General features: G+C 39.4%; 1 pseudogene; it reads left to right on the top strand.

The window, feature by feature from the left end:
* Window positions 1-4,477: 4,477 nt before the first annotated feature.
* Window positions 4,478-5,031, top strand: LOC149179001 (histone-lysine N-methyltransferase, H3 lysine-9 specific SUVH6 pseudogene; annotated as a pseudogene).
* The last annotated feature ends 3,795 nt before the right edge of the window (window positions 5,032-8,826 follow it).

Below are 8,826 nucleotides of genomic sequence, written 5' to 3'. Positions count from 1 at the left end.
ATTGAGAAAGAGGCTGACTTGGAAACTTGTGGGCAGGTTTCCTCTTCATACCAAAGGCAACTTGGAGCAGCTGCTTCATCTTCCATAGCACATCAGAAAGCGGCCGGAACTACTCATCAAACTTCCATCAAAGGCAAAGAGAAACAGATGGAGCCAGAACAGCCACCTCATGAAGAGGTACAACAGCAAGAAGAACAACAAAAAGAGGGGCAACAAACACAACAACGGGAACAAATACCTGAAGCCCCAATATCCACTGAGCAGCAGGCTCAAGAGAATGTGCCCCCAAGGCAAGAAAAGACAGTGGAGGCCTCAGTGCTACAAACTCCACAACAGGAATAAAAGGGGAAGAAGAGGGATAGAGAGCTGGAGGTTCCCCTCACCACATCCACAAGTCAAGGGCAGAAAAGGCACAGAATGAATCCCCTCTCTGAGGAGGAAATGCCTATTGGACAGTCTTTGGGCATGGGCCCACCAAGCATGGAAGCATCTGCAAGTTCCTTTCAGCAGGAATAGGGAAGAACAGTTGGAGGAGAAGTCAGCTACTCAAACCAGCAAAGGGGAGCTGAAGTAGGCATCAAACAACAGTTCATCGATATTAAAAAGAGGAATGATCCAATAAGGATACAGCTGTACAACCACTTATTGAAGATGGCTCCTACAAACCAGCAGAGGTTGATGTCTGCATATGATGTGCAAGAAGGCAAAATGATCATGAGCTACTTCATGCCAAACATGTTACAACCACAGTCTGCAGCTAATTATTTAAGGACCAACCTTGAGGTCCTTGCAAAGGACATCCACCCAATGGATCAGATTGAATTGCATAAGCAAACAGGTGAGATGGTGTATGCCACTTTGGCAGACAAAACATTAGTGAACTACAGGCTAAAAAATAGCCTAAATAACACAGCTGCCCAACTTGAGTTGGAGAAAGCTTCCTCTCAGGCTAAGGACAACCGAATCAAAGCGTTGGAGGGTATCATCATAGAACTTGGGCATGATCCCAAGGACATCAAGGTTGTACAAGCACTGTTGAAATTGAGGGATGCAGATATGGGAGCATTGAGGAAAATGATCAAAATCCCAGCAACTCTTCATCCTATAACAGAAGAGGTTGCCCAGCTGAGACATGACCAAGATGCAGCAGCTATGCTGGTGTCATTATACAGACAGCTGATTCAGACACAAGAGAAATTGGGAGAATCAGAGGCTGCACTGCAAGCAGCCCTACAACAGAGGGAAGTAGGCCAAACATCACAGCCCCCTCCAGAAATAATAAATCTGGAGGAACCTCCTCGGACTACTGCTCCTCCTACTGAACAGACAGCACCATCTACATCAGCACCAGCACCAACAACAGAACAGGCTCCAAGCCTTGATATGCAGAAGCTGAAGAATGAAATTCAGGCCTTAGAGGCCCAAATGGCAGAGCTAAATGAAGCCAGGGACAATTTGGCTAAGCTCAATGAAAAGTATGACAAATCCAAGCAGACTGTAGCAGAAAAAGGGAGGGAGATAAAAGCCCTTAAAGAGAAGATAAAGGAGCTGGAGAAGGAGCTCACACTTGAAAAAGTGACAGCTGAGCTCAAAATAGTTTTATGGGCCAACATTGGCCAATCAATCACTGATCAATGGCAATATATTGAGACCATTCATGAGCAAATGGAGCTCATAGGAAAGGCACACAGGGAAATCCAGAGAGCAAGGGCATCTCTAGGCAATATGCCTGAGGTTGCCAATAGAATGATTAATGTGCTCAATAACCGAACAAGTCCTCAGCTGGCAGCAATGGGAATTCCCAACAAGACTGAAACCATTTTGCTTATAAAGAGGGTCCTTACACTAAGAAGCCTGGTACAAACACTGGAAAGAAGAAGCCAGGACATGCAGACAGAAGTAAACAGGTTCATGGACAAGTTTACAACATTACAAGGTAGAGGTCTTCCTGGTTTACTGAACAACGCAGGGAGGCTACTTTCACATGAAAACTATGCTAAGAGGGTCAACACATTTGCTACAAATCAGATCACTGAAAGGCCAAGTACTTCAGAAGAAACAGGGCCAGCATCTGGGCAAAGTATCTATAACAGGGTAGAGAACTTATTTTTCATTATGAATGGGATCAAACATTTGTTTGAAGTGCCTCCAAACTTCTACAAATATACAGAGGCAGATGAGACCTTAGATGCAATTTTGAGACATCAATTTCCCACACAGGAATGGTGGACCAAAATGATACAGTTGATATTATAAACAAGAGCCATTCCCAGGATTTTTTCATCGAAAAACATGAAGTGTCATGTACAAGAAAATTTGATGCATTCAATATTTTTGAAAAGAATGAGCTGAGCCAACTCGACAAACCTACTCGGCCACCAAGGCAGCACTGACAGTCACAGATGACAGGGCCAAGAAATCTATAGGATGACAAAGACATGAAGACGCATCATTCAGCATTTAAAGCAGAACGTTCAGCCGACTCAGTGGCCTCCAAAGGCCAAAAAGACTTCTGACAGTATTAAAGAGCATTCATTTTGTATTTATGAGCAGTAATAACTCCTTTTCTGCTATTCTGTAAAGTTGGTGAATGTATTTATTTCTCAAATGACTCAGCAGTTCATATATTTTATGTAACCGATTGTATATATTCCCCCTCGCATAAGCTTGCAGGGGTTGTTGATGATCTCTTCTAGAGATCTTATGCTGTAAACTTTCAGAGTTTAATACAAAGGCTGATGGAATTTCCAAAGTTTGTGTTGTCTGAGGCGTTGTAATGCGATTGCTGAATGCTACAGGATTCCTGCGTGTTTTCATGGCTCAATAAGTTTCCTTTAAACTTTTGTTATGTTCCTTTTTATTATTTCTTCATAACCCATCCATGTTCTATATTTCACAGCTAATGGCAGAGAAAAAGACTAATTCCAGGATTTATTCATAGAATACCCTGAATTCAATCTATGCTATTATAAATGTTTTCTTCAGTTATGGTTATAAAGGTATAATTCTTAAATGCTGCACCTCTACACTATATCTTTCACAGTGATTGTAGTTTAGGAATTCAAATCTGCTCCTTTACAATACATCTCTTTTTCACACCCCATCTTAGTGGAAAATTCTTAATTGCTTTTCACTGGTTAAACACACTTCATTATCACAATTTCAAGTTTGTTTCATGAAATATTTAAATGGCCCTGTAGTTTCAACAATCTCACTCAATATTTCAATCAACCTATAGCCACAGACTCCATTGCCCAATGGACTAAGCTATCCGAAGATTTCCACCTTAGGTATAGAAAGACATCACTTAACCAAAAAAGCTTAAACAAAACTGAATCCATAACTAGCCTAAAATCTTTACAAAACAGAGACAAATCTGAATGAGAGAGCCCTCTCTGATTACAGTTTGGCTAGGAACTGTAATCCAAATCTTGGTTAGTGGTTACCCCGGCCGTATTCCCTTGGGAGTCAAAGGGAACAACCTGGGTGTTAACAGACAGGAGGAACTGTTGAAAATAATATATAATATATTCTAGTAGGGGATCCCTGAAGTGGGAATGGGAAACCAAACGGAATATAACATTCTTAGATATTCTGGTGAGGCTGATTGCTCCCAATATGATGCTACTAGTAAGAGCATTTTGGGTAAACGCCCAAGTGAAGAAGACGATGCCTTGAAATATCTACATTTACATATGCTCAAGTATGGTAAGAGTGTCAATCCTAATTATAGTCAACCTCTGAATAAAATTGGAGGGAAAGGGAAAATAATAATTGACAAGGAAAACAACAACGGTTCAGAGGAAGGTAACCTTATTCCTAAGCTTCAGAAGCCAATGAAACCATCTGCAGTCAGGGATTTTCCTCCTGGCTGTGGGAGATATGCATCTCCTGTTCCACCTATGAAACCATCTGCAGTCAGGAATTTTCCTCCATCTGCAGTCAGGGATTTTCCTCCTGGTTGTGGGAGATATGCATCTCCTGTTCCACCTATGAAACCATGGAAACCATCTGCAGTCAGGGATTTTCCTCCTGACTATGGGAGGTATGCATCTCCTGTTCCACCTATGAAACCATCTACAGTCAGGGATTTTCCTCCTCACTATGGTAGATATGCATCTCCTGTTCCACCTATGAGTTTCAAGGTACGACCTAAAATAGAGAAGGCTAATCAAGTGGCCCATATGATCAAGAAAGGACATTCCTATAAAGGTATGTCAACCCCTAAGCAGCTCTCTTCAAAGAATATCAGAAGCGGAGATCCACTCTATCCTTCTAGGCTTGTGACAAATGCCCCCAAAGCTTCCCCATCTAATGCAGTTCCTAAATTGGAAAGGCCTATACCCGGTCAAAAGTTAAAGAAACTTTGCGATTATTTGAAGTGACTTGCCAGAAATTGTTGTAGAATCATGAAACCCAAGTTCAAGACCGTGCACTAGCTGGTAAATGTTTGCGTGTCGATCTAAAGGCATCCAAAATGTTAAGAGATAATAACCGGTATTTCAATACGGGTAAACAAATTGTGGGAAATGTTCCTGGAGTAGAAGTCGGAGACCAATTTCATTATAGAATTGAGCTCTACATTATGGGTCTTCATCGACAGATATAGGCTGGGATTGATTTCTTGAAACAAGGAAATGTGACACTGGCTACCAGCATCGTGGTATCAGGTGGTTATGAAGATGATATAGACGGTGGAGATGTGTTGATATACACTGGCCATGGTGGAAATAACTACAGTGGGGACAAAAGGCAGATCAAACACCAGAAACTTGAACGCAGAAACTTGTCTCTTAAGAACAGCATAGACAGGAAGACAACCGTGAGAGTTATCCGTGGATACAAGCAAAAGAATACTGGAATTCATGAAAACAGAAAAGCCACCATCAATGTAATATATACATATGATGGCCTTATGATGTGCATAAATACTGGCTTGATAAAGGGGCATCTGGATACTCAGTATTCAAATTCTAGTTAAAAAGACAGCCTGGTCAACCAGAGCTGGGCTTGAAGGTAGTGCAATTTTGAGGCTGGTGCAACCTATGACTTGGTGGAAGATGGGGTATTCACTATTGATGCAACAGAGTGTGGAAACGTGGGCATATTTGTTAATCATAGTTGTTGTCCTAATTTGTGTGCACAAGCTTTTCTTTATGACCATGATGACAGAAGGTTGCCACATATCATGCTCTTTGCTGCTGACAACATTCCTCCTATGAGGGAGCTTTGTTACGACTATAATTACGGTATGGACCAGGTTTGTGATTCTGATGGTAACATAAAAATCAAACCTTGCTACTGTGGCTCTTCATAATGCATCATGAGGATGTATTAAGTGACATGAAGTTCTCGTTGCAACATTTGATATACAATTAGGGATTTTTGCTGTAATATTTGATATACAATTACGGATTTTTGCTGTAATATTTCATATACAATAAGGGATTTTTGCCTAACTACTGAACCATACTTTGCAGTCATAATTGTTTTGCTTGTTAAATTTGCTTCAATCGGTTATTCAATTAATCAGCAAATGGATTTTTCTGATTTCTACAGTCTATGTTTATTTGCTCTTTAACCAATGGTATCTTGAGAATGAAATAGGTGGGGATGGCATTGATTCCTATAATATATACTGTGTTGGAACAGGTGGACTTTTACAGGTGCAGATATTTTTGTGTTATTTGAATGCACTATCTCCTTGCCTTGTTTGGGTCAGTGTTCTACATGTGCCTTTGTTGCTGGGAAGTTGTACCATGCATATAAAGAAGAATTGCAGTCATTCCATACCATGTAGTTAGCTCATTTTTTCTTTTCATGGATTTTTTTTTCAGTGTTCAGTATGCATATGACAAAAAGTTCTTTTGACAGAGTTGTTATTGAAATAGCGAAGGAAAAACATAGTGGCCCTGTAGATTTATAGGAAAATTTAGACAACAATCATTAAGAAGAAAGCAAATATGACAGTCTTAAAACTTACAAATGTTGTAAACAACAACTAAAAATAACAGGGATAAAGCATTATTTTAAAAAATAACTGAAAAAGAGTTTTTGTTTACCTTTAGAAATTGGAAAACTCAAGGGTATGGTATAAAGGAATTTGTCTAAATTGATATGTAACTTCAGCAATCTGCAAAAACTCATTTTAGACAAGAAAAGTGACAAAATTGGAAGAATTTTGTTAGAGTATCTTGGTTCAAGAGGATGTTAAAAATAGTAATCAAAACTTTGTGATTAGGAATAGAAGATTTTGTGGTAAAATGGTTTTAAATGTCATATTAGTAAAAAAGGTTTTGTGGTAAAATTGTTTTAAATGTGGTAACGGTTAGCAAAGAAGAATATATTATCAATTAGAGAAAAGGAAGCCATTAAAGTTTCATTTTAACCTAGATGTAAACTGAAAAAGGGTTGAGCCTACCAAGCTTAGTCATCATGTAATGATAGAGAGGGTTGGTCTTGTAGCCAAGAGTTATTATTTGGTTGTTTAGTAAGAGAATCTTCCTCAAGTTAAGATCAAAGTGTAATTATATTCCACCATTAAAATTTCTGAAATTTGTAGAGATGTCTCTTAAAAAAAAGGCTAAGAACATTTATCATAAAAGTTTGACTTTGAAGGTTGAACTAGACTCACAATGAGGATTTTGGGTAATTACACCTCAAACTTTCCATCTTCCTTGCCACGCCAATGCCAATCATATGAAAATTTATTTGATGAAGTTGAGTGCCTTGCTTTGGAGCCACTTGATGGCTATAAATATAGGTCAAGTTTGAGGCATTTAGACACATCCAACAAGCATCTTTCATAGTCTAGACATCAAGAAAGGTATTGCAAGTGCACATGGCATGAGAGCACAAACTTACAAGTGCATGACACGAGGAGTGCATGAACATGAGTGCATGAATGTGAATGCAGGAAAGTGTGAGTGCATGAACATGGCAGTGCATGAAGGAACGAGTGAAGGAACTCACTAATGCAGGAACACACAAGTGGAGGAACACACACGTGGAGGAATGTGTGAGTGCATGAACATGTGAGTGTAGGATTGCAAGAGTGCATGAACCTTAGAGTGCAGGAGCACAAGTGAGGGCTCACAATGTAGTAGACTCCACCAGGGTGACCCAAAAGATAGGTAGGGCTAGGTATGCATTTTATTGTTGTGTTAAGGTTAAATTGATGGTAGTGGATGGTGTCCTAGGATATGACAATGTAGAAATTTCTGTTTTCCCACCCCAGTTTTCAGTTTCTCCTTATTTTTCCCATGTAGTTAAATTCCCATTCCCATAACCATACATTTAACAGACTGAAAAAAATAAATATTGCTGAAAACACAAATTCCGGAAATTTTTCAAAATGCTGGAAATTGCAGAATTAAAAAATCAGCAATCAAAAACAGCCATTAAAACACATTAAAACACTGATATTTTTGGTCAACTTGACCTTGGAAAAACCCCCTACAACTCTTGGGGAAAACCAGTTTGAGAGCTCTTCTTTATTTCTGAAAATTGTCTTTTTACAGTGAGAATTATTCAGCAAAAAATCAGCAAGCAAATTTACAACTTATCTCATTTCCCGTGCCTCACAGAAATCTGGAAGTTACAGAAAACAGGACAGCAATAAATGTTGTACGACCTCTGTTTTGTGTGCAGAAAAATCAGCAAACTGCTCCTCGATTTTTGTGCAAAAATCTGCCTTTCACTATGTGCTGAATCAGTTGTACAAATCTGCTCAACTGCTACCTTGGAATGTGTGCCAAGTTGCTGTCTCCTTCTCCTCCCTGCTCAAAAATCTCTCTTGCTCTCTTGCTCTCCTTCTCCCAATCTGCTCATGAAAGAATGAATGACCTTTTCCTCCTTTTCCTCCTTTAATATAACTCCAAGTGAATTTTGGGTGATCCAAGTGACTTTTGGGTGATCTCTAAATCCAATGGCTGAAATAGATTTAGATCAATGGCTGAGATTAAATGCTCATTTAAATCTCACTTTTTATTTTTTAATTCACCCCACTTTAATAAATACCCACTTAGTCATTTATTTCCAAAGTCACTTTTCCTTTCTAATTTTTCATTTACTTTATAAAAGTTACTTTAAAATTAGACTTAGTAACTTTATCACTTAAAGTCACTTTTAAATTAAATTTAACTTTATAAAATTATAAAGTTACTTTAGGAGAAAAATTAAATTCTTTTGGACACTTTTCCCTAGGCCAAAGATCAAAGCCTAAGGGAACCACCTGTCCTCCGGTACCAAATTTCAACACTCCCTCTTACCGAGGAAGGTGTTCCTCACCACACCCATCTTGTCTCTGAAGTAGACATGCTTGCCCCATGGTAAGGCTTTTGTAAGGATATCTGCAACCTGCTCATCAGTGGAAATATACTCAAGCTTCACAACTCCCTTGTGAACATAGTCTCTGATGAAATGATATCTGATCCCGATATGCTTTGACATGTCATGAAATACTGGATTCTTTGTGAGTTTAATGCAACTCTGATTATCACAGTAAATCACTGAAGGTCTCAACGACTGACCAAATAAGCCAAACAACATCTTGCGAAGCCAGATAGCCTCACAACTAGCTAGACTGGCTGCCATATACTCTACTTCCGCTAAACTCAATGCTACTGACTGCTGCTTCTGGCTGAACCATGACACTACTGCTAAACCCAACCCAAAACAACACCCTGAAGTGCTCTTCCTATCAGAAGCACAACCTGCCCAATCAGAATCAGTGTATCCTGCCAATCTCACTCCATCTCCCTGCCTGTAGTCCAGACCATAATCCACTGTCCCCTGCAAGTACCGCAAAATGTGTTTTGCAGCCAC

This window comes from Pinus tabuliformis, chromosome 4_1, assembly GCF_031772625.1.
Source record: "Pinus tabuliformis cultivar Carrire ecotype Pingquan chromosome 4_1, CPIR1, whole genome shotgun sequence".
In the NCBI taxonomy this organism is placed as follows: domain Eukaryota; kingdom Viridiplantae; phylum Streptophyta; class Pinopsida; order Pinales; family Pinaceae; genus Pinus; species Pinus tabuliformis.
Note: the sequence above shows the minus strand (reverse complement) of the source record. Positions and strands in the feature narration are given on the sequence as shown.